Source organism: Benincasa hispida, chromosome 5 (assembly GCF_009727055.1).
Source record: "Benincasa hispida cultivar B227 chromosome 5, ASM972705v1, whole genome shotgun sequence".
NCBI classification, from domain to species: domain Eukaryota; kingdom Viridiplantae; phylum Streptophyta; class Magnoliopsida; order Cucurbitales; family Cucurbitaceae; genus Benincasa; species Benincasa hispida.
In genome coordinates, this window is record NC_052353.1 from 19400993 (window position 1) to 19427966 (window position 26974).

At 35.6% G+C, this 26974-nt stretch overlaps 2 pseudogenes; both read left to right on the forward strand.

Annotated features, from left to right (window-relative positions):
• Window positions 1-26974, forward strand: part of LOC120077249 — a 105537-nt pseudogene that overhangs the window by 54036 nt on the left and 24527 nt on the right.
• Window positions 22947-23461, forward strand: LOC120078280 (annotated as a pseudogene).

Sequence of the window (26974 nt, forward strand, 5' to 3'; positions counted from 1 at the left end):
TCGCATACTCAGTGAATTTATCGCATAATCAATATTTTCTTAAATCCGCCACATACTTTTCATACCGCATACAACAACCCAAAACAACTCGTTGATTTACTGGTTACCGCAAAGTCTTCTTAAAAATTATCACCGCATACCATTTTCCATAGTCCCTGAGTTCGACCCTGGACTTACCAGGAAACTAAATAGAATTTATACTTGGATTCTGCTAAGAGAACTTGTTACACAATCCATTTCCATCACCACAATTCCTTTCATAATTTCTCCACATAAAATAACGCATCAACGGTCCCCCAAACCCAGGTGACTTCCATCTGCAATCTAGAAATCCAAATAGGATAGATATAGGGAGAGTTGAAAAATGGACTGTAGGGGACGCTACCGAGCTCGAGCTCCCTCGCAACCCGGGGAACATAGGGAAAGAGCACTTCCAGTAGTCACCCTGCTGATAACTTGTAGAAATACAAGTTATTTATACTGCTTTATTTAGATATTGTGGCAAAAAGAAAGAAAAGTTGCATCGATAGTATAGAAATTGGCTAAGAAATGCGAGAATTATAAAATGTCGTCGATACACCCACTAACACCATTGCGGTGGTAGAATAGAGTATTTTAATTTCTGTTTTGCAGGAAATCAATCACCGCATACGTGAATGGCTTAAAGATAAAAGAAACAACGCATCTACGTCACATTGCACCCATCATTCAGGAATGAAGAGATGATCAACGCAATGAACAGTGCATGTGACAATCGATCAAGAGCTTAGCGATTAACGCAATTTCAACTGCAAGCGGTAATAAAAAACAACACTGTACGCGATGATCGATCGAAGATGTAAAGAGCAACACATTTGCGGAGGATTTTGACAAATGTACAACTTTCAGTTGTGCATTTCTGACGGGTTGATTGCATAACAGAAGGAATATTCACTCTGCCATCTTAGGAACTACCATAATCATAAAGTGAGGACCACAAAGTCAAAGAGCCAAGCTTCACCTATAAATACCTTTTGCAAATTCACTGAAAAATATACTTGAATACATATAGACGTGTATATACTGATCTGAGAGAGAGACTAGTCTGAAGTGATTTCCAGATTAAATCCAGGATAATCAAGAGATAAGACCGAGAGGTGAGTCTCCGGGCAAAGAATCCTTCTGATCCCCGTCGTAGAAGCTTTGTACGAAGGTCACTACCAGAAGAGAAAGCTTGAGAGGGAAGCTCTCCTCCCCATTACTTCCACACACCGGCAAGCAAAACCTCCGTCAATGATCTGTGTCAAGACATTGACACTTTTTTGTATTTGTTTCTAATCTCTATTTCATCACTTGTATTCATCTTCTTAATCTTTCATTCACACCATGTATCAAACGCTTAATCTTAGTATTAAATGTTATGATCATTTTCATTGTCATCTCTCTGTCTATTTCCGTTCATCCATAATCCATTTTCTCCATGATGTTTTCCTAATTCCCTGGGTAAATAGCAAGAATTAAGCAAGTAAATTAATTTGTGTTAAGGAAATAATTATGTTTAGCTAAAGCATACTTGATGGCATCTTCACATGTGAGAGCAGAAGTGAAGTGTTATTTCGCCTATCGAGAGAGGGTTGGAAGAATGCGTTAACTAAAACAATAAGTACTTTCAGAGATGGAAGCAACCTTGCGTTCATCACGTTCATCCCTGTTTCACCATAGAGATATGGGAACGCGGCCAATCACCGAGAGGTGTACGCCAAGGGAAAGCGGAACCTTAGTTGCATCTTTAACGCGATTAACAAACTTGCGATGTTTTTTACTATTTATTCTTTCTCTTTCTGATTCATCCATAAAGACTTACCATCGCATACCACGATCCTTTGTATAACTTCACAGTCAGTCTCGAACTTAGTATCATGTATCATATTTCTTGTATCTTGTATTATATTAGTTTAGGATTTTATTTTTAACGCAATTTATTTTATCAACGAAATTTTATTTTCATCGCACTTTAGATTCTTGTATAAACCAATTCTTTATAATTGTAAAAATCGGTCGCATGTATCACAAAAGTAATGCATTAACGAAAACAATCCCTGTGTTCGACCTTGGATTATTCTGAGAAACTTGCATTGGAATTATACTTGGTTTCAACCCAAGGAAACTTGTGACATGCATTACTCAATCGCATACTACAAGCCTATCATTAACAACGCATATTTAGAAGTAATGTGCATAAGTGACAAAATATCATCAGATTCCATCTACATTCCATTTCTATGTCTTCAAGTTTATGGCAACATGAGCTTGCATGATTCATTCATTCACATTCATATTTGTTCACATGCTGTAAGATAAATTCTTAGCGTACCACCTGTGAAGTGGAAAGACAACGGCGGAAGAAAGGAAGGAGCCTAGTAGGACCAATCCGAATGCGATGGAACCAAAGAAACCATTGACGAAAGATGAACCAGAAGAGCCTGAGATGATGGAACCTGTCGTTGCGACCACCTCCAAACCTCTAAACCACGAAATAGTGAAGGTACAACTACCACCATTCCTGCAAAGACTGAAAAAGAAGCAAAATGATCAAGGTCAGTATCATCGCTTTCTGGAAATATTAAAACAACTACACATCAATATTCCATTTACAGAAGCGATAGAGAAAATGCCGATATACGCCAATTTTTTAAAGGATATAGTGTCGAAGAAAAGAAGCACAGGAAAGTTCGCTGTGGTGGCACTAACACAAAAATCAAACACTATAATCCCACCAAAGATGCGCGACCCAGGCAGCTTTATGATACCCTGTTCAATTGGCGAGATTTACATCGGTCAAGCACTGTGCGATCTTAAGGTAAGCATAAATTTAATGCCCCTTTCAATCTTCAAACAATTGAATGTGGGACAACTGACACCAACGATGGTGACTCTTCAGCTTGCAGACAGGTCCCTAGTACACCTTGAAGGAAATTTGAAGGATGTCTTATTCACAATTGATAAATTCATTCTACCAGCAGACTAAATCATTCTAGATTATGAAGTGGACAAAGATGTGCCTATCATATTGGGACGACCATTTTTATCTACTGTTCATGCTTAAATTGATGTGCACAAATGATAGATCACGATGAGCATTAATGGAAAGAAGCTCAAGTTTAATATTGTCAAAGCGATGAAGTATCCAGAAGATGAAAGCCTATCAGATTCTGACAATGAACACAGTTGTGATGAAGAATTGAAGTCTGAAGAAGAAGATGAAGGAGATGATGCGACAGCATCTGTATAAACCTACCATGTAATAACGAAGACAGTAAACAATGAAGAAAGTTGAATTTGAATGAAGAGAGAAAAACACAAAAATCTTCCTTAGAACAACCACCTACCTTGGAGCTGAAAACTCTACCAAGTCATTTAAAATACGTTTTCCTTGGGTAAAATGAAACCTTGACGGTAATAATATCCTCTACGCTACCAAAAGAACAAGAAAATGCGCTGCTCAGCATTTTGAAGAAGTGTATAAAAGAAATTGGGTGGACGCTTTTGGATATCAGAGAAGTTAGCCTAACATACTGCATGCATAGAATTCGACTCGAAGAAAACCAGAAAGGCTCTATCGAACCTCAATGCAAACTAAACCCTGCAACGAATGAGGTTGTAAAAAAGGAGATCATTAAATGGTTAGACGCAAACATCATATACCCTATCGCCGATAGCACGTGGGTTAGCCCCATACAATGTGTTCCCAAAAAGGGCGGAATGACGGTAGTCCCAAAGCAAACAACGAGTTAATAGCCACGAGAACCATTACTGGCTAGTGGATGTGCATGGACTACCAAAAGCTTAATGTGGCGACGAGGAAGGATCATTTCTCTTTACCTTTCATTGATCAAATGCTAGACCAACTAGCAGGAAATGACTTCTTTTGTTTTCTTGATGGGTATGCGGGCTACAACCAGATAATGATTGCACTAGAAGACCAAGAAAAGACCACACTTACTTGCCCATATGGAATGTTTGCTTTTCGCCGCATGTCATTTGGATTACGCAATTCGCCGAGCACGTTTTAGAGGTGCATGGTGGCAATCTTCTTCGAGTATCTCGAGGATTCAGTAGAAATCTTTATGGACGATTTCTCAGTTTATGGGCAAACTTATGAAGTCTGTCTGAAAAACTTACAGAGGATACTAAGAAGATGCGAAGAGACCAATCTGATGCTGAATTGGGAGAAATGCCATTTCATGGTTAACGAAGGAATTGTGCTCGAGCACAAGGTTTCCAAGGAGGGGCTAGAGGTGGATAAAGCAAAAATTGAGGTCATTGAAAAAGTTCCACCTCCAGCAAATGTGAAGGATGTAAAGAGTTTCTTGGGACATGCAGGGTTCTACCGACGATTTGTGAAGGACTTCTCGAAGATAGCTCGACCGTTGAGTGTGTTGCTAGAGGCTAACAAAACTTTTGACTTTTATTCACAATGCCTCAACGCATTCAAAGTACTAAAGGATGCATTGATTACAATGCCTATTTTGATCGCATCCGACTGGACAAAGCGATTCGAGCTGATGTGCGATGCCAACGGCTATGCGATGGGGGCAGTGTTAGCACAGAAGGAAAAGACAATGTTCCATCGCATATGCAAGCAGAACATTGAATTCCGTCCAGACAAACTACACTACCACAGAGAAGAAGCTTCTTGTGGTAATCTTTGCGATTGAAAAATTTAGATCTTACCTATTGGGATCCAAAGTTATAGTTCACACCAACCACTTGGCAATAAGATATTTAATGACTAAGAAAGATGCAAAGCAGAGGCTAATCCGATGGGTTCTCTGATGCGTTATTTTATGAGGTGAAAATATGGAATGAAATGCGATGATGGAGATGCATAGAGCAACAAGTTTTCTCAGTGGAATCCAAGTATAAACCCCACTGAGTTTCCTGGTAAGTCTAGGGTCGAACTCAGGGACTTGAGAAAACGGTATGCGGTGGTAATTTTCAGGAAGACTTTGCGGTAACCGGTAACTCAAATAGTTGTTTAGTGTTGTTGGTTGCAATAATAAAATAAATAAATGCAGAGGATTTTCAGAAAATTTTGATTATGTGATAGATGCACTAAGTATGTGGATCAACAGGTTGAAAAGGTCTTTAACTAGCGCTACCTAGGAATGCATCAGACTTTTCGATCATGTTACACTCATGCAATAGCAAATCATTTTCCAATGCAAATGCGGTGCTCCTAAGTCTAAGACGCATGTGTTGAATGCAAAAGTGTCCATAGAGCTTATTCTTAAGTCTCTACTATTTTACTATGGAATGATGCAAGATGCACACAAAGACAAGGTGACCACACACAAACCTATCCTATCTCTAGGATGCATGGGATGCATTAATAGTAAACAATGCTTATTCCTAAGCTCCTATCTCTTGATTATGCATTCTAATCAGACTCTCCCGAGCCTAGATTCTAACCTGACTTTTCCAAGCCTAGATCCTGTCTTTAGACTACTCTCTCGAGTATCTCTAATGGACGAATGAAGCATACATAATACAAGATAATCACATAGAATGAAGATCCTTAGTTATGCTAGCTAAGTGCTGCTCAACTCATTCAACAGATTTAGCTACTAATGCGTAATAAACAGAGAGTGAACAGATATAGAGAAGTAAATTCCATTTCTATACATGAGTTTGAGTACAAAATAACAATGGAAGATAAGGACAGAGAGCCTGGTAGCAATCCCTTGCTTCCCAAGGATTTTACACTGTCAACTCTATTCGGTTCAAAATATATTCCTGCTTCCGCAGGAGCTGGCCCTCTCTCTGATCTTGAAACTTCTGACACTCTCTTAAGTTCACCGGAATGATCTATCGGCAAAATCTCGCTTCTCTCGTTTCTGCCTTGAAGTAAAAGAAAATCTAAGAACAAGGCTATTCTAACTATGGGAAAATTATCTAAGTATCCGAGCATGCTGAACCCCTTTTCTGAAGGTTGCCTTCAGTATTTATAGACCTTCAGAGTGAAGGGCAGCTTCTCTCTTATGATTGCACAGATGGGATGACTTTAATTCTCTGACTGATGCACCGAATATTTGTCACTGAAAAGCTGAGTGTACTTGTTATCATTAGCGGCTTATGATAACTGGCAGAAATGCACGTTATCATAGTGCTAAGTTCTTAAACAATGTTGGATTGCGTTAATGAAATATATTAATTTGCGTCCATTAAGCATTGATTTCATAATATTGCGGTCGCATGCGTTCATCACATTAGAACTGTTGATTTTTGTATTTCTGTGCAGAATATGTGTTAACGCAATGCAAGAATTGCGATCATAGGAAATCATTGGTCGAGCAAAACTTCACTGCATGGCTTTACGTTGATCGTGCTCGCAAATATTCGCCCAAGAAGGATCGCTGCAACTTGGTCAGCGAAATATGGTAGGCGGATCCGGGTGAAAGACTAATCAATCGCGATGGGGCAGAAAGTCAAATCCAAATTAAGTTGACAGCCTATAACGGTGACAAAGTACATTCAGCTTTTTCGGTGACATATATTCGATGCATCAGTTAGGAATTAAAGTCGTCCCATCTGAACAATCATGAGAGAGAAGCCTCCATTCACCTTAGATGTTCTATAAATATTAGAAGCATTCTTCAGAAAAGGGGTTCAGCAGTTAGAGATTTCATACTTCAGTTTGCACACTATTGTTCTTAGTATTCTTTCATTTTAAGGCGAACACGAAGTTGTGCTGGCAGATCGCTCCGGTAAGCTTGAGAGAGTGTTGGAAGCTTTCAAGGACAGAGAGAGGGTCGACGCCTGCAGAAGCGGGAACATCTTTAGAATAGAATAGAGATTTCAGTGTAAAAGCCTCGGTCAGCAAGGAATTGCTACCAGGCTCTCTACCTTTAACTTCCATTGTCATTTTGTACACAACTCATTTATAAAAATGGAATTTCATTCTCTATATTTGTTCACTCTCTGTTATTCATGCATGAGTAGCTAAATCAGTTGAATGGGTTGAGAAGCATTCAGCTAGCACAACTAGGGAATCTTCATTCTTTGCGATTATCTTGTATTATACATGCTTCATTCGTCCATTAGAGATACTCGGGAGGGTAGTCTAAGGATAGGATCTAGACTTGGGAAGGTCAGGTTAGAATCTAGACTCCGAAGAGCCAGATGAGAACGTATAAACAAGAGATAAGAGCTTATGAATGAGCACTACTTGTTATAAACACATCGCTTGCATCCTAGAGATAACATATGATTGTATGCGGTCACCTTGCTTTATGCATTTTGCATCATCGCATAGGACAAGAGTACAGGCTTAGGGATAAGCTCTATGGACATTTTGCATTCAACACATGCGTCCTAGATTTAGGAGTATTGCATTTGCATTGGAAAATGACTTGTTGTGCATGGTTATAACATGATCGCATAGTCTAACGTATTCCCAAGTAACGCTAGCTAAAGATCTTCTCAACCCATTCTTCGCATACTCATTGCATCTATCACACAATGCTTTCTCTCAAAGCCGCCGCAATTATTTATTTTTCATCAATGCAAACAACAAACCCAACAACTTATTTATTTATCTGGTTACCGCAAACTTCTTCATAAAAATTACCAAGGCAATCTGTTTTCACAAGTCCTTGTGTTCGACCTTAGACTTACTAGGAAACTCAGAGGAATTTACACTTGGATTCTGCTGGGGAAACTTGAGTGCACAACGCAATTCCATCAATGCATAGCATCCATATTTCCACTTCATAAAACCAAGCATCAACTTGTCAACTTAATTTGGATTCGACCGTCTTCAGCTTTCTGTCCCATCATGATTAATTATGCTTTTCACCCAGATGCACCCACCAAGTTGCGTCGGCTCTATACGGTAATCCTTCTTGAGCAGATGTTTTCGAGCACAAATCATCGCAAAGCCTTGCGGTAATGCTGCACTCGACCATTGATTTCTTGTGATCGCGCTTTTCTCCTTGTATCAACGCATTTTTTGCATAAAATTACAAAAGTTAACTATTTTTATGTGATGAACGCATGCGACCGTAATGTTATGAACTTAATGCTTTTTGGACACATTTTAACATATCTTATCAATGCAAACCTTCATTGTTTAATAACTTAGCACTGTAATAACATGCATTTTTGCCCGTTATCATTGTCCTCCTCCAAGAATTTAACATGGAGATAATTGACAACAAGGGAACGGAGAACCAGGTCACTGATCACTTATTGAGATTAGAGAATCCTGAAGAGGATCACATTCAATCGAAGGTGAACGCATCCGTTTTAGATGAGCAGTTGTTTAAACTTGAAGAACTACCGTGGTACACAGGTGTTGTCAATTTCTTAGTCTGCCAACAGCTCCCGAAAAATTACATAGCCCACCAAAAGAAGCGGCTCATTCATGAATGTAAATCCTACTACTGGGACGAGCCAAATCTTTATAGAAGGGGACCAGACCACATCTAGTGACTCTGTGTGCTCGATATTGCTTTTCAGCACATACTTTTCCAATGCCATGACTCATCCTATGGCGGACATTTTGGGGGACAACACATAGCTGCAAAAGTTTTACAAAGGGGGTATTATTGGCCAACTCTATTTAAGGATGCGCGAGACTATTCTATGAAATGCGACAAGTGCCAACACACTGGAAACATTTCAGAGAAAAATGCGATGTCGATGAACATTATATTGGAATTGGAACTTTTCGACGTTTGGGGCATAGACTTCATGGGACCATTTCTACCATCAAATAGTCACAAGTACATTTTGTTGGCAGTTGATTATGTCTCCAAGTGGATTAAAGCAGTATCATGTGTCACAAACGATGCGGTGATAGTTCACAAATTCTTATAGAGAAACATCTTCATACATTTTGGCACCCCACGTGCCATAATAAGTGATGAAAAATCCCACTTTATCAATCACATCATTAACAAACTGTTGCTCAAATACAATGCCCATCACAAGATTGCCACCGCATATCACCTATAGACAAACAGACAAGCTGAGGTGTCTAATAGAGAAATCAAGCTGATTTTAGAAAAGGTGGTGAATCCCTCATGTAAGGACTAGGCCATGAAGCTTGACGATGCCTTGTGGGCATATAGAACTGCCTATAAAACACCCGTAGGCATGTCCCCGTATGCGCTGGTGTTTGGGAAGGCATGTCATCTACTGCTGGAATTAGAGCATAGGATACTGCGGGCAGTGAAGAAGCTTAACTTTGATTTGAAGACTGCAGGGGAGGTCAGTTACTCGAGCTGGACGAATGGAGACTTAAAGCCTATGAAAATACCAAGAAAGCGTTGGCATGACAAGCAACTGTGTGAAAAGAATCTCCAGGTTGGTTAGAAGGTCTTGCTATTCAACTGTAGGCTACGACTCTTTCTGGGAAAATTGAAATCACGCTGGTCCGAACCATTCATAATTAAAGAAGAATTCTCGCATGGTGCAGTCGAATTAACAAATGAAGAAGGAACCAACGCATTTAAGGTAAATGGACAAAAAGTCAAGATGTATCATGGAGGAGACTTTCATCGCGAGAAAACCTCTATGGACCTGAGGAATCCAAAATGAAAGAGAAATGAGTAGTCCCTGCGTTGATATGCGACACACTCATTAGGGACAAATCTTTTTTTGAGTATCCTTTTGATATTCTTCTTTCATGAATTCATTTTACTTTTTGAATAACCATTACTCTTTAGAATTACCAACTCTGTCTTTCATATTTTTTTTATCCTCTTGATATTTAGCAATGATCGTAGTGAACGATTTCGATGAAGCTACGCAATAACCTCAAAACACACGATTGAATCGATCAACCCATTTCAATCAAGAAATCAGCCCACCACAAGAAAGGATGCGATCAAAGGTGATGCGGGCAACAAAGAAAATTTAGGGGTTGTGTCTTTCCTTGACTCGTTTTATTTCAAATTTACACTTCTCGCATTTCAAGTTAATATTGCTAAATTCTACCAACGCATCCTCTCTAGTTTAACTCAGTTAGTGAATTTTTTATTACTTTATTTAGTCACTGCATTCGCCCCAATTATGACTTCAATGATGAGATTCATGCCTTTATTTATTACCGCATGTACTAGGGTCAAATTAATTTCTAGATAGTCAATTCATGAAATATTTCTAAAATTTAGTGGTCTACCAGTTTTCTTTCAAAACTATTTTTATGAAATTTCCTAAGTTCATTGTATGAGTTATTTCGTCTCTCAGCAATGAGGACATTGCTACGTGTAAATTTGGGGGTGCTAGTATTGTTATCTTTAACCTTGCTACTTTTAGAAATTCGATCATTAAAAAAAAAAAAAAAAAGGCGCAAAATTTTTTTGATAACGTTGAGATCGGATCCTACTCGTAGTTGGATGTCCGCATGACACCCGTGGGGGCAAGCCAAAACGAATGTGGGAATCATAATCAACGCATAAACCAAGTGATCACAACTCCGCTGCCAAATAAAGAAATGGGCATGAGTTTTGAATAAGAAAGAGTTCCTTGCTCGTAGTTGGATGTCCACATGACACCCGTGGTGGCAAGCCAAAATGAAGGTTGGGCACTTAGATTAGTGCAAGATCACGAAAAGAATATCTAAATCACGGAAGGGTAAAAATCTCTTGGAAACACCCCGACTGGAGAAAGTTTTGAAATAAATCATGCGATGTCTCGGAAACGAGTAAAGTTTCTTTTGAAGGATAAACTTGCGGTCCCTAAAGATTAGAAATATTTTAGGAATAGATTAGTATAGAAATTAAGAAGGCATGGTTCATGAAATTTGAATAAGGCACCTTGAGAAGTCTAGGTAGGGTAAAACTAGTTGACTTTTTAAAGAAAATCTTTAGTTTATGCTTGAGGACAAGCATTGTTTTAAATTTGGGGGTGTGATAACTGGTAGAAATACAAGTTATTACAGCTCAAATAAGTAAAACAATGAGAAAATGTGATGGTCAAATAAGCAATATCATGTCCGAAAGCGCTAAACTGAAAGGAATTGCGATTGCAAGTGCCCATCGCATAAAAGCAGTTAGTTTACTTATTTTGTGCACAAAAAATGTGATGCTGCAAGTGAAATTGCGATCCAAAGGAACAAGACGTCAGCGTGCTTGAAGATTGCGATGCAAGTCATGCGATCGTATATGATCGTGAGAAGTTCTTAAAAAGGTGGCCCCATAAAGACTGCGCATCAAGGTGACAACATAATAAATCAGGATGGGACGAAAAGCTGATAACGGTCAAATCCGAATTTAGTTGACAAGCCATTAGAAGACACACTGTAGCAAGTACACTGAACTTTTAGTGACCATTAATCGACGCATCAAAGCAGGAGAATTAATACCGCCCATCATTGCAATCATTAGAAAGAAAGCCTGCTTCACCTTGAGCTCAATAAATATCGAAGGCCACCAGTGTAAAAGAGAGCAATTCCATTTGTTATTTTCTATTCAGTACTTTATTTACAGAAAATGGAAATCTCGTTTCAATCTATGTTCAATCTCTCCATACTTCGCATGAGTAGCTAAATTTCTGAATGGGTTGAGAAGTACTTAGCTAGCATGACTTAAGATTTACATTTTATGCAATCATCTTGTCTTATGTATGCAACATTCACCCTTTAGACATACTTGAGAGAGTAGTCTAAAGATAGAATCTAGACTTGAGAGAGTTAGATTAGAATCTAGGCTTGAGAGAATCGAATTAGAATTGCATAAGCAAGAAATAGAAACTTAGGCATAAGTTTTATTGCTATTTACACATTGCATGTGCCCTAGAAATAGGAATAATTGTATGCGATCACCTTGTTTTATATATGCATCATTCATCATCGCATAGACAAGAGTAAAGGCTTAGACATAAGTCTTATCGATTGTTTCGTATACACATCACATGTGTCCTATAAATAGGAATAATGGCATTCTGCATTGAGAAATGTAGTACTAATATTTGTGTGTAGCATGATCGCATAACTTGTGCACAATCTTAGGAAGTTTAACTAAACCCCTTCTCAACCCCTTCCTCACATACTCATTGTAATTCTACGTTTTCATCAACTCTGCGTTCAACTCCGTCGCATAGGAAAAATCGTAGTCAAAACACCATCTTTTTCATTTGTTTTTCCTACCGCAATAGAATCAAAGTGTCTGTCACATATTTACTTAGTAGTCTCCATGTTCGACCCTGGACTTACTAGGAAACCTAAGAATGCTTATACTTTGGTTTTGTTAGGAAAACTTGCATGATCACTGCATAACACACATCATCGCAAACTCACACCATAACACATCACAATTTACATGCATCACAGGTCCCAACTCTTGGCCCCAAGTATACCTCAGCAGAATGGTGTATCAGAAAGGAGAAATAGAACCCTGTTAGACATGGTTCGGTCTACGATGAATTATGCTCATCTTCTAGACTCGTTTTAGGATTTGAAGTGGAGATTGCATGTTACGTTTTGAACAACGTTCGCTCAAAAAGTGTTTTTGAAACACCTTATGAGTTGTGGAGAGGTCGTTAAGGTAGTTTATACCACTTCAGGATTTGGGGATGTCCGGCCAACGTGCTTGTGACTAACCCTAAAACGTTGGAACCGCGTTCGGATGTTTTCCTCTTTCTTGGCTACCCCAAGGAAACAAGAGGAGGATATTTCTTTGATCCAAGTAAGAATATGGTGTTTGTGTCAACAAATGCTATCTTCTTGGAAGAAGACCACATCAGGGATCATAAAACACGAAGCAAGCTTGTTTTACATGAGATTTCTATTGAGACTACTGAGAGTTCAACAAGAGTTGTTAAACAAACTAATAGATCAACAAGAGTTGTTGATATCAGTTCATCTAGTCAACCATTTGAAGAGTTAAGACTACCTCGACATAGTGGGAGGGTTGTGAAACCACCAAATCGGTACATGGGTTTGACTGAAGCCCAAAACATCATGTCTGATGATGAAGTTGAGGATCCATTATCTTGTAAGCAAGCAATGGAGGATGTTGACAAAAATGAGTGGATTAAAGCCATGAATCGGGAAATGCAATATATGTACTTCAATTTTATCTGGGAACTTGTGGATCAGCCTGATGGGGTAAAACCTATAGGTAAGCATATTGAACAGAAATCATTTGATCAGGGAGATTGTGCATCATGGTAATGTGATAGTCACGATCACATCGGAGCACAATGTTGCTGATCCATTTACAAAGGCTCTCATGACTAAAGTGTTTGAGGGTCATCTGAAGAGTCTAGGTCTGCAAAACATGCAGCATCTTGTCTTGGGCAAGTGGGAGATGATATTGGGGTATAGAGTATGCCCTAGTTTATTGTATATTGTACGTTAGTCTCCCGAGGTATTAGGAAAAGTGGGAGACTGTTGAGATTGGTGTCCTAATTCTCCCAGAGTCTCATAGTTTGTAAACAGTTTGTACACATTGTTAATAATAAAATAAGTGTTATTTTATTTGCATTTTCTTATATCCAATAAACTAAGATCTGTGGTTATTTCCTGTAAACTTAAGCATGTATGTGAGACATACAAGTGGATCATGCCTTAAGTAATAACCTAAATGGTTTGTAATATAAGTATAAAGGAGGGATACCTTATCCTAGTGACACTATGGATATGACCCGCTTTGTAGATAGTTACAAATGTTGTAACGTTCTACAAATGGTTTGATTCTGACCATTCATGTGGAGAATGCGAGCGGGGATGTCCTATACAAAGAGCTTGTATAAAACGATCATAGGTGATATGATCTCAATCCTGAGTGTTTTGGAAACTCCTGCCTATGAGGACGGTCCTTTGATTAATATGGATGAGAGTGGTTAGATTGCCAACTCAACAAGCCTACCTATTTGAAGATTTGTCTTATTGTGAGCTGGAAACTCAGTTACACAATATGGAATTCACTCCTTCCCCGAAGCAAGAGTAAATAGATAAATTGTTCCCTTAAGGGCTGATTTCAGGTCTTAAACATAGTGGTCACACCCTCTCTTTGGAAGAGAGGACTCAGTCATAATAGGACTATGACTTATTTTTCATTAGAGGAATCAGTATTACTTAAGGAGGTAGATGTAACTACAGAGGAAAAATGGCAAATTGGCCCAGTTGTACTTACGAGCGATTTGTGAAGGGCTATCGTCTGTTGATTGGTTATATGGACACAGAAACATATTTGTAGTGAGAAAAGTACAGCTGTCAGTCTTTAATGGAGCGCCCAGCAATTAACGAATGGTGGATCTCGTGAATAAAGAGTTTAGTTAGTTATTCACGTACCATTGGTGCTTCAAGCTACAGGTCCATAAGGTCCCCTTGGTAGCTCAATGGGTTCAAGTTGAGAATTGTGTTTTCGTTTAGTTTCAAATGTTCAAATTAACAAGAGAAAATTCAATTATATATGATAGAATTGGTATGATGTACGAGATACATTAATTGGAGGATTTGATATAAATGTGATTTATATCAATTACAACAAAATAGAAACATAACTATGGTTTATATGTTTCATATGATGAAATACTAAAATTATAGGTTATAAATATATTATGATAAGTTGGTTATCATATTTATTTATAATATGTTAATTATATGATAATTATTTCTTTTTCTCTAATAACTATTTGAGTTGGAGGTTATTGGAAGTGTTATGGTAACCATGAGATAAAAGGAAAATTGTTTTCCAAAATTAGTAGTTGCTTCATTTCGGAAAGTACTCACGGTAAAAGGCTATCAAGTAAAATTGTTTTACTAAGTGATAGCCGTTGAGAGACTACACGATCAACTAAGTGATCGCTTAGAGTTGACTATACGATAGTCATTCAGCTGATCGTTGCTACACGATCGAGTAGCAAGGTCTATGCGATAGGCTTGTGTTTTCTAAATGATCGAGTACATCTATATGCGATAGACAGTGTCATATCTCCCACTTACTAGGTCGTCTACTCGATTGCATATACCTCCTCTCTTCCTCAATCCAAGATGATACAGAGCCCACAACTCTTGGATTCTCACACTGAGAATACCAAGGTAACACTTGTGGTGGTGTCCTTACTCTATTCGTGAATCGAGTTGGACTCGATTGGGTTCGAGGAGCATCCAGTTGTTCATGCTGTTGATGTTCTGTTCGTTGCGTTCGAGTGCCTTTGTTGGACACATTAAAGAGTGATCGAAGGATTCTTGAAGAATGGTTCTTCAAAGGTACGCATATTTTATCCCTTGAATCTCTTATAGCATTGTCACACCCCGCCCCCAGACCACCTTCTCCGCCTGGGAGAGGGATGCGACTGCAGCAGTTATCAACCCTTGAGCTGACACTTACTGGCTAATGATTCTTGCAGAATAACTCTGATACCATATTATAACTTATACACAGCGGAATGATTAAGTCAAGAAGATAAACTATAACGGATTAAGTAAGCCCATCTTTTATTACGACAGTGATATAACGTTTATACAACTTAAGGACTTAACAAAAAAGTTTACAACGACAACCGTAAAAACCCTCCGGAAGTGTGATTGGGGCACGTGGCAGACCTTGACCTTAGCAACACCCTAGAACTCCTCATATTCGCTACCTGGGGGGAATTAAGAAAACATTTTGAAGAGTGTGAGCTACTAAGCCTAGTGAGTGGTTCTTTTAAGATGAAATTCGCTTTGAAAATCATCATTTTTAGGAAATCAATCACATAATAATAATCACAATGTACCCATGCATGATCATGGATTTTTTCATGCAATGATTAACCTTTATTCCAAAATGCTACACATGGCATGCATATCATATCATCAATCAATACAATCATCTATGGAAACCTTCCTATGACCCCAATTCCTTCCAATGTGCACATTGACCATTTTATTTATCCCGCTAGTCATGCTTAGGTACTTGACCATATTTCCCGTCGGTCATCACCGACTATTATTTCCCGCCGATCGAAACCGACCAATTTTCTCGTCGACCGAAGCCGACCATTATTTCTTGCCAAGCACCTTTTGTTAAGCATGCTAACCACATCCCAGGCATAATCACAGTTTCCATAGTCACACACAAACAATATCATGGCAATCATCCTATCACTAAAAGCATGTATTTTGTATATACAGATGCATATATTCCAATATCAAAGTATAACGCTAAATGAATACTCACAATATGCATTTACTATCAATATTGTATAAACACACAATATTCTTTATTTATCAAAGCAACATAACACTCATGACATATGTTAACTATCAAAACTATAACACTCACACTATGTTAATTATCAAAACTATAACACTCACCTTAATTGCTTAGGAACCTTTCTAATAGTTCCCTTTTCTACCTCGGGCTTCCTTTTTACCCCTAGAATCTAGATCCAATTTACAGCTTAGATTACTCATAGTTTTAAACCTTATTTTGAGATACTTCCTTCTACAAAACTATTCTAAAATGTCTCAAAAAGCTTACCATAACATCTTAGCTCATAACTCTTTATGATTTAGCCGGAATCATCCAAACATCAAGACTGGCCCAGCTTACCCGATAGCTCGACCCCTCTGTATTTTTCTCATTCTCCAGCCCAATTCCTTAGAGCTTCATCTCTAGCAGCCTCACCATGAAAAATAGACTCTCTTATCTCTCAGATGGCTTTGGAATTACATCAAACACTCGAGTAGATTGGGAGATCTCCTCGTCTCAAATTGATGCATTCTCCTTCACCCTCACTGTCCAATGCACTCTATTCTCCCCCTCTTTTTACGAATTTTATGATTTATGATTTGAAAATGAAATCCCAACGACTCTATTTATAGGCGTCCAAACCTCCTATGGTGTTGACACCACCTACTTGACTGCATGGCCAAATGGTTAATCATCCCTTTATCAATGTAAGCTGACTTCACCTTGGTTCAATGTGTTCTTCCCAAATGCATCCAACACAATTTCTTAGGGTTTAAGAATTTCTCTTAATCGGACACCTAAATTTTAATTGACGTTTGCCCTTACATCTTCAAGCTTTGTTTGTATTCAATTTAGGATTTTCAATACATAATCTTTAAGATCGTGGCCAAATTCAACACATAAATGCTCGGCTATTTGATGCACAGGCAGTTTCCTTCGATTGCGTGGGCGTGATGTTTGAATGAGGCGTTCAGGCTGCTCTCGCTCTCTCCCACTTTCTCGTCGATCTTGCTCTTTCTACTCTCGCTCTCTCCCACTTTCTCGCTCACAATCTCGCTCTCTCCAACTTTCTCACCCAAACTCTCGCTTTATCCACTCTTGCTAAGGATCTCGCTCTCTCCAGCCTTCTCGCTAGCTTGGATCTCGGCAGTGTCGCTCTTCCCATTCTCTCGCTCAGCCAGTCTCGCTCTCTCCCATTCTCTCGCTCAACCATTCTCGCTCTCGCTCAACCATTCTCGCTCTCGCTCTAATCTTGCTCTCTCCATTCTCTCCAACTTCCTCTAATCTCGCTAGCTACTGAGAATATGGTTTATCTCCGTGCAACTTCCACACGAATTTTCCCAAATAATTTTCTATATTTTCCTAAATTCTTCAATCCTTTCTTCACTATTCAGGATTTAAGTCTTCAAGGTTTTCTCTTCTTTTTATCCTTTTAGGGTCCTCTCTACTCGTACTCCAGAATCAAATATGGTTATCGTAACTGTAATACCTAATCATTATAGTTTACATTCACTCTTACTAATTGTTGATCCACAGAAGGTGACAATTATTACAGTTATTATCATAATTATAAAATTATTAGATTATTTACATAACATAGGATTTAACTTTCTCCTAATTAACCCTTTAATCACTTACTTAAGTAGGAAAATGGAGATTCGGGTTTCACAAGCATACTGTAATTTCTATTGATGCATAATCTGTATGTTTCCGTTTAAGACTGTAATCGTTATGTTCAATCGGATTGGAATTTGGAACAATCCTTTCCACTGCTTATGGAGATCCCTATGTTTGTGATTTCCTTCAAAATGGTAGAGCCTCATCCTTTATGTTGTCCATGATTGAAGCACCTGAGAAAAAAGTGACATGCTCTTATACCAATTGAAAAAGACAATAGGATGACTCGTCACTAGATATGTAGATGTTAAACAGAAAGCATTGACAATAACTATAACAATACAAATACCAACATCAATTAAACAAGTATAGGCACATAACCGTTGCTAACCCAGTTCGGTGATATACGTCTGGGGGGCAGAGTGCCCAAGAAAGATAATCTACTAGTATTAATGGTTAAGCATTTTACAATGTAGTACTTATCTGTAATATACCAATTACTACAATAGCCTACGTAGAGCTTAACTCACACCTCACCTAGGCTCCCCATAGATGTGAGACTCCCTCTCAACTAAACTTAGGCTCCCCCTAACTATGTTAATATTAGTGTCTGACACTTCGACACTAAACAATGTGTGAGACTCCTCTTAACTTGATTATCTTCCTCTTGGATCAGCGAACTCCCTTCAATGATAAATCTTAGGTTTGGTAGACTTAGGAAACATACAACTGAAGAAAAACAAGATCATAAGCATTCTAATTCATTAATTTTAGCTTAAAAAACAATGTGCTCATAAACTAAAAAGAGGGTTTCAATACTAACCTTTGAAGATACTCTTGAATCATGAATTCTACTTACAATTCTCCCTTCCTTTAGATGTAAACTACCACAAGGTCTTTTCTACTATCATCTTGGTGTCTTAGATTGAATTATGGGACTCAAAATAAGCTTCAATTAGGGAAATGGAGGAGAAAGGTTTTCTGATTTTCAACATAATGAAGACTACTTCATCAAACATATTTTTCAGCAAAAATCTCTTCAATGTATGGCCGATTTCCACTCAATTTGGTTTATTTATTGCATGACTTTCATGCAAATTGATTTTTTGCATGAATTACATCTTCTACTTTGTGGAATTAGGTGGGTTTTGATGTTTAAGGTACTTAAGAACTCTTAGTGGAAATATCCCACATTGTGGGTTTTCCAAATTCCAATTTTCTTTATTTTCTAAATTTTTGAAACAAATTTCAAAATTACAATTCAATTTCAGTTTTTATTTTAACAATTAAAGCTGAAATTCTATTAATTTTATACAAATTAATTCAAAATTAATTTTTCTAATAAAATTAATAATTAATTATTAATTAAACAATTTAATTAATTCAATTAGTTTAATATCAAATATTATATTAATTTAACACCAATTTCACCTTCATGAATCCTTATTCATGAATTTAATATTAAATCATATTTAAATATTAATCGATTCTCCAATTTTTTTTAATTACAAAATTAAACGTGTAAATTATATCACATATAATTACTAATTCCCTTAATTCTATTTGAACGTTTGAAATCAACTTATCACGCTACTCTATACGGCAATCCGTTTGTGAGCTAGTAGGGCGACCTACTGGACCTACAGATCATTGGCTCCAACGATTCGAGATTAATTGGCTAAACTCTTTATACCGAATTAACCCTCATTCGTTAATTATTGGGTCACTCCACTAAAATCCAGAGTTACACTCCCCTCACTATAGATATATTGTGTCCACTCGATATAACCATGATTAGTAAGTCAACCCTTCACAGGTTGTTCATAGTAACGATTGGGTCAAATGGCTGTTTTAACCATCGAGATTACCTCTTGTTCCTTAAATCCCACTGATCCTCTAATAAAATATTGGTTTGTGATCCAATCATCAAACCAAGTCCCTCTCGAGCCAATGAGAGGATGAGGTCCCTTGTTCAAGACCCAAAGTCAACACTTAAGTGAACAACCTCTCTATTATCCCTAAAAATGGGTAGGATTTAATTTCATCTTGCACCCTTCCCAGGATTTAATTTCATCTTGCACCCTTCCCAGCTATCTACCCGGTCTTACCCCTGAAATAGGAGGCTTTTGAGCCGATGCTGTTGAATCAACCCTCACCCATGCAAATCTAAGGATAATCCTGAATAGATAGGAGTTCATAGTTAGCTTAGGATTCAGGTTAAGTTATCTAGGACATCCATGTGAAATAGTCAGTCTAAACAGTAAACAATGCTATAAAGTAAGAGTGACTTATTTCGTGGTCCGATCTTGTGCAAACTCATTGCATAGGACGCCCTCACTCCTCATTTCATCACATGTATGAATCAGATCACTTCGTCTGTAGCACTTTACAACTCATTGTAATAACTATAGAGTGGGCGGCATTCGATAGTGTTACCAAAATAAGGCACCCAACCTTATTCATATACTATAAATAATTTTGACTATTTACTCGAACCTTTATGTCTCCACATAAAGTTAAAGTACTCATGTAGTAGTCATGGATCTTTTAGTTTATTAGATTTATTTCTAAAATGAAATAAGCAATTCATATATTAAATAACAACTTTATTGAATTTTCAGAATAAGTTTTATTGTTTACAAATTACGAGTTTTAGGACATAAAAAGCCAACAAGATCTTCCTAAGATAGAGAACTCCTTCTCTGAAGCTGAGTCTAAGGCTCCCCCTAAGATTGAGAATCCCTTCTCTGGCATCAATGGCTTAGGCTTCCCCTAAGACCATGAAACTCTTCGAAGTGTTGCACTCAATGGATGAATAACATGCATAGTAGAATAGTGAGCAAAAAAGCAAGAACACCATGTAGAATAGTTTGGTTGTAGTACAGAAAACATCTTGCTCAAAAAAAATGTGGCAGCCCTAAAAGATCTGCAAAACTCACTTTAAATAAACCAATCAAGGAAATAAGTCCTTAATTGGAATAAAAAGTCGCGCTTCCAAAAGCAATAAATCATGATTGTCATCATGATTTGTTGTCATCATGATTCTAATATGACAAACTCTATTAAGTGGAACTTAAAAACTTTTGGGATGGTTCTAGTCTTTTTTTTTTTTTTGGAAAAAATAAAATAGGTCAGTCTTTTACCTTTTTTATCCTTAAACTTTCAAAAGTATTCTTAATAGGTCCATAAATCTTTAAAATATCTAATAGATACTAATTGAAAAGTTGAAAATTTACAACTTTGATGAAACTTAGGTACTTTTGTATCAACAATAATTTTTTTTTTTTTGTGTGTATCAGCTTAAATTTTTAGAATAGTCAATATAAGTTTTCTTAACAGTTTTTTATTACAAGCATCAGCTAAACAAAATAATGCCGGAATTTGTAAATATTTTAAATCAAATGTTCAGTCTTCTAAATTTAAAAGAGATAAATTATGTAAGACCAACTTGGATATTGTCAGCACAACTACTACATTTACTTTTTAGGATTTAAGCAATGAAACTATATTCTATTCTCAAATGAAAGAAAGAAACTATATTTTATTCAAATGTTGTTGTTATAAACAAATCCAAACAACTCTACTTTTATAAACAGGTGGTCAAATTACCAACCTGGATATGTTGCCTTTTGACCATATTGGTTCAAGATCAAGAACTAAGGATATATATATATATATACATATTTTGTTCTATATTTTTTCCACCATTAATGTTTTCTATAATATAAGTAGGTATATATAAGATCAACTAATTAACAAATAGAATTTAAAAATAACAAAAACTAATTCTAATTTCTTTTAAACAAGCTAAATAATAGTCTTATTGGCATATAAATGCAAACAAAAGCTATGATCTAATATAATGTTTAAATTTTATAGATTTAACATTATTATGGTGTAAAAAAAAACACCTTTTTTTAAGATATATACACGTTTTTAGTATTTATATAATATAATATATTCTTATTATTTATAAAATAGTCGTCTAGCATCAGCTCAAGAATAATATGTTAATAACTAACAAATTAACAATAGTAATATATTAATCATTTTGTGAGAATCTTAAATTTCTCATCTTGTTAAAAGTTGAAAAATTTTAATATCAATTTTTGTTAGCTATAACAAATATTTTTAATAAATCGGGAATATTAAAGAAAATTATAATGACATATAGCTTGATCAAACCTAAAGCTTACTTAAAATAAAATGTAAAAAGTTTTATTTTTTAATTGAGAAAATTACTACTTTAAAATGTTAATTAATCAAATATAAAATGTTTTAAGCATATAAATTATTTTTTTTTCAAATTGTTTAAACCAAATTAATGTTTTTAAATATTAAAAGAGATGAATAAATTTAAAAGTTATATTTATTTTGAGACAATATTTGATTATTTTGTTTTGCACAACATGGGGTGAAAAAATCAAATCTTTGACCTCAAGGTTGATAGACCAAATTTTATGTCCATTCAACTTCTTGGTAGACTATGTTAAATTTTAAACTATACTTTTACAAGATGGCTAAATGATTTTCTTTTACAATATTGCTAAATATTTTTTTTCCCAAGATGGCTAAATGTTTTTTTTATCTCTTTTCTTGCTATTTTCCTAATTCAACATGTGAGAAATTTACACCTATTGATGTCGGTTGTTTCTTTTTTTTTTTTTAAACAAAATACATGGCCGAATTATAAATAGCCAACCAACTTGAGTAAATTCCATTTGATCATACATTTCTTCAAGATCAATAAAATAGACAATATTTTAATCATTAGTGTTACATATTTTTGGCCACCATTAATTTATTTGGAATAATAGATTTTAAAATATGTATATTTATATATACATATATGTAAGAATATATTAGTTTAGGTTTTGATTTATACTTTTGGTTTTTAAACATTCCTAATGGTAAAAAAAAAAAAAAATTGTTATGTTTGGATTGGAAAATGCAAGTTAGTTTGACTAATCTAATCTTAAACTATGTAACATATAACTCTTGAAATGGAGTTGACCAAATTGATTTATTAAATGTGTTTGAAATGTCACATTTTGACACTCTATTCTTAGATATGATGGTTATAAATAGAAACCATGGTCATCTCATTTTCCTCCACATCAATTTTTAAAAATTTTCTAAGCGAATTTTACAATCAAGTTAATGGGTATGCTAAAACTTTCCTTGTCTTTGTTCTATGTATTTAGTATTATCACCATGCTTCCTCCATCTCTTGGTCAAGACTCTCCTCAAGACTATGTCGATGCACACAATGATGCTCGTACTAGTGCTCGTGGTCAAGATAGTGCTATACAATTTGGCATTCAGTCCATCCAACCTATCCAGTAGGATGAGGAAGTGGTAAACTATGCTAAACAATATGCCAATGAACGTAGCAATGACTGCCAATTGTTACATTCTAACAGTGGGATTTATGGATAAATTTTGGTGAAATGTCTGGCATTCAGGCAGTTGAAATGTGGTTGAATGAAAAACAATTCTACGATTATGATTCCAACACACGCACTGAAGAAAAAATGTGTGGCCACTACACTCAAGTTGTGTGGAATAACTCAACAAAAGTTGGATGTGCAAAAGTGAGGTGTAGCAATGGTGGTACATAAATTACTTGCAACTATTACCTACCAGGAAATGTTGTTGGCGAGCGACCATATTAAAGGATCCTTCTCCTTCAATAATTAAAAAAATAAATCCTAAAGATTGTGACTTTAATTTTATGTTTGTGGGAATATATTCACTATTAATAAATAAAAATAATGGAGGATTCTTCCACTAATCATACTTTTATCAAAGATTATTATATACCCTACTATGGTAAAAAAAAATAGTCAATACTCAAATATTTGTCTTTTTTTCATTACTTTGAATAATTATATTTAAAAATCTTAATTTCATATTGTATGTTCAATCATTTTCAATCAAATTCTTATTATTACAAAGATTTGGAAGAGAGGAATTATGTGAGTGGAAAAAATCTATTTTTCTATGATACTATTGTACGAATTAATCTTTAATTGAGTTAATACCAATAACTAAGCAATCAAATAAAGTTAGAAAGAGACTGTGCCACATAAGATTGTAGTTTTAGATTTCACGACAAACCATAGAGTATATTCTAATAAAGACAAAGGTTTATGTTCTTTGATTCCAAAATGGCAACAAAAGCTTTATACATTTTCAAATATAATGTAATCTAATATTTCATATTTTACTGTATTGTTTTAATTATTTAGAAAATTTAAAAATGCATGTAACTACCACACCATACCTTCATGGCTATAATTCGAGATCGTTATATTATTTAATGTATTTATATTATATTTTTGTAGGTTTCAAGCACTTATAAGGTAGAATTGAACGTTATGATGTAAACGAAGAGATTGAATCTTACAGTAGAAACGAGTGATCACTTTGCTTCAATTTTGTTTTGAAATTACAATATAGAAAAGAAGAAACTTACATCAATATGTAGCAAGTTAAGCATGAAAATAGAGGGAAGAAAATAATATACCTTTGAAGATTCATTCTTCAAACTTCCCTGGTCTTCATAATTCCTCAACGAACCGAGCTTCCATGAACAATATTGTGAAGCCACCATCGGGCTTTTTCGACTATTTTCTTTGTAATGACTGATTTCTAGGAATCGAATTTTTGAAAGAACAAAGGGAATTTGTGTTAACGTGGAGATATTTTCAGAAAAAACTCATTTCACAGTAAAATATTGACACAAATTGGGAGTTAGAGGGATAGTTCATAATCAAAAGAAAAACTCTCACAATAACTTTCCATTTGTAGAGAACAACCTCTCTAATTAGTGGGAATAACCACCTGCTAATTTCCTTTAATTAAATTAAAGCGATTTTAATTTAATTAAAGTAAATTAATTAATTTAAAAAATTAAACATCTATATTTAATTTAAATATTTGATTTTTTCAGAAAAAAAAATATAGTTCTCTCATAATCTATAGTTTTAATTTGAATCTCATTCACATTATAACTGTTAACCTATAGTTTCAATATGAATCTAATTCATACTATTTTAATATTTGTATCATATGCAAATATATTAAGTCTTCTTTTATTGTAAAGTCTAATTTTTTAATCTTATTCAAAATTAACTTTATATTATATAATGTACCTATATACCATCAATATATTATATACAATTAATATTATTCCCTCTTACTCCTTAAGAACCACTAGTTTCTTTAATGAATAATCTGTTTACGGTTCTATCATAAATTAAGTCTCTCTCGAGTCAATGAGAGGGTGAGTACCCTTTATTCAAGACCTAGAATCAACACGTAAAAGAAATACTCCATTACTTACCTTAAAGACAGGAATGAGTGAATTTCATCTTGTGTAGTTATGTCCCAACTCCCTACTTGGACAAGTCTCCAAAATGGTAAGTTTATTGAGTCGGCAACCCAAACCATTCTCACCCATACAAATCAAAAGACTGCCCTCATAGAGAAGAATTCATAACTCACCCAAGATTAAGACCGAGTTACATGATTATACTATGAAATATTAATCTCTTAAGTCAACGCTATTACAAGGAGAGATTAAATATATTACAATCCAGTTTTATACAAACTCCTTATATAGGATACCCCCACTCGTATGTCTATAAATGAACAATTTGGATCAAATCGTTTGTAACACTTACAACATTTGCAATAATTACAAAGTGGGTTGTATTTATAGTGTTATCAGGATAAGGTACCCAACCTTAACCATATACTATAGACTCTTTAGGTTATTACTTAAAACATGATCCACCTACATGTCCAATACATATTGTTTCAAGTCTCATGAAAAAAACCTTGGAATATTTTCATAATAGATCATTGCATATATAAAATAATCAATTATTTGAGTAAATAAAGCTAAAACAGACTATTTTGAACCATAGAAAAGTAAATGGGTCAAAGGAAGAGAAAAATTATGAGACCACCTTAAGTGACAATGCTTCAACGCCACACCATGCTAGCCCGAGTGCTAGAACACCAAGGTAAATTATGAGAACACAATACTTTTGCAATGGTATCTATAATGTCACAACGCTATTGAAAATGTACACAATGATTATTCTCTCGTTTTTAGATCATTGAATTGATCTCATGTTAAAATCTCTTCTTCTCCCTCAGCTCTCTTCCCTTTTCTTTGACACTTGTCTCATATTTTTCAACCTTAGATCTCATTTGTGGCCAAGGTAAATTGGGTAATTTAGGAGTAGGAGAAACTCGTTTGTATTAATTGGGAGGATTTGGTCTTAATCTCTGATTTCTTGTTGAATGTTTATGGTTACTCTTCTACTTGAACTCCTAAGCTTAGTTGTATGTTAAGCTTGATCATGTTTGTATAATTGCTAACATAAAGATTACTTGTAGTCAGTCAAATTAGTTGTAAGTTTAATAGCCAAGTAGCAATAAACCGTATCTAGGATTAGGATTAAGAACGAAATTGGTTAGTAATTTAGATGTTACCTAGTAGCTTATCATCTTAGCAAACTCCTTAATCGTAATGCATGTGTTAGATGTTTATGGAGTTCATTTGTACCCAATTCATTGAGCACTTAGTTTAATTAAGTTCTTAATTAATTTACTCGAGCACTTACCACGGTATTACTAGGCAAGTAAGCTAAGAACTTGCATGCATAAGAAATTAACTTTAGACAACATATGATCAATCGAACATTTAGGTGGATCTTAATTCCTAAGCTAGACCACTTTTATTTTCTTACATTTTTACTTTTTGCATTGTACATTCATGCACTTTTATTTTTCCACGCTTCAATTCTCATCCCACACAACCCCCTTCATTTACCACTTTGGCTAGGAATTTAGCTTGTCAAAACTCTTATTGTGCTTGCCTGCATATCGACCTAATCTTTTAGTAGTAGTTGGAATATTGTAGTGGTTTAGTTTACTTTGATTCTCACATGTGATCTTTTTAATGTGAGTTGGGAGTTTGTGTATGTAAATTAGACAATGTTAGTGTTGTGTTTGATCTAGAGATAAATCACACTTTTCATTAGCAGAGAAGAGCGAGAAGCATTGAGCAAGGAAGAAATATGGATGATAATAGGAACCAATATTTGGAGTAAGGTGGGCTAGAAATAGACAAGCATAACAAAGTGTTGCCAACGAACCTGAGATTATGAACC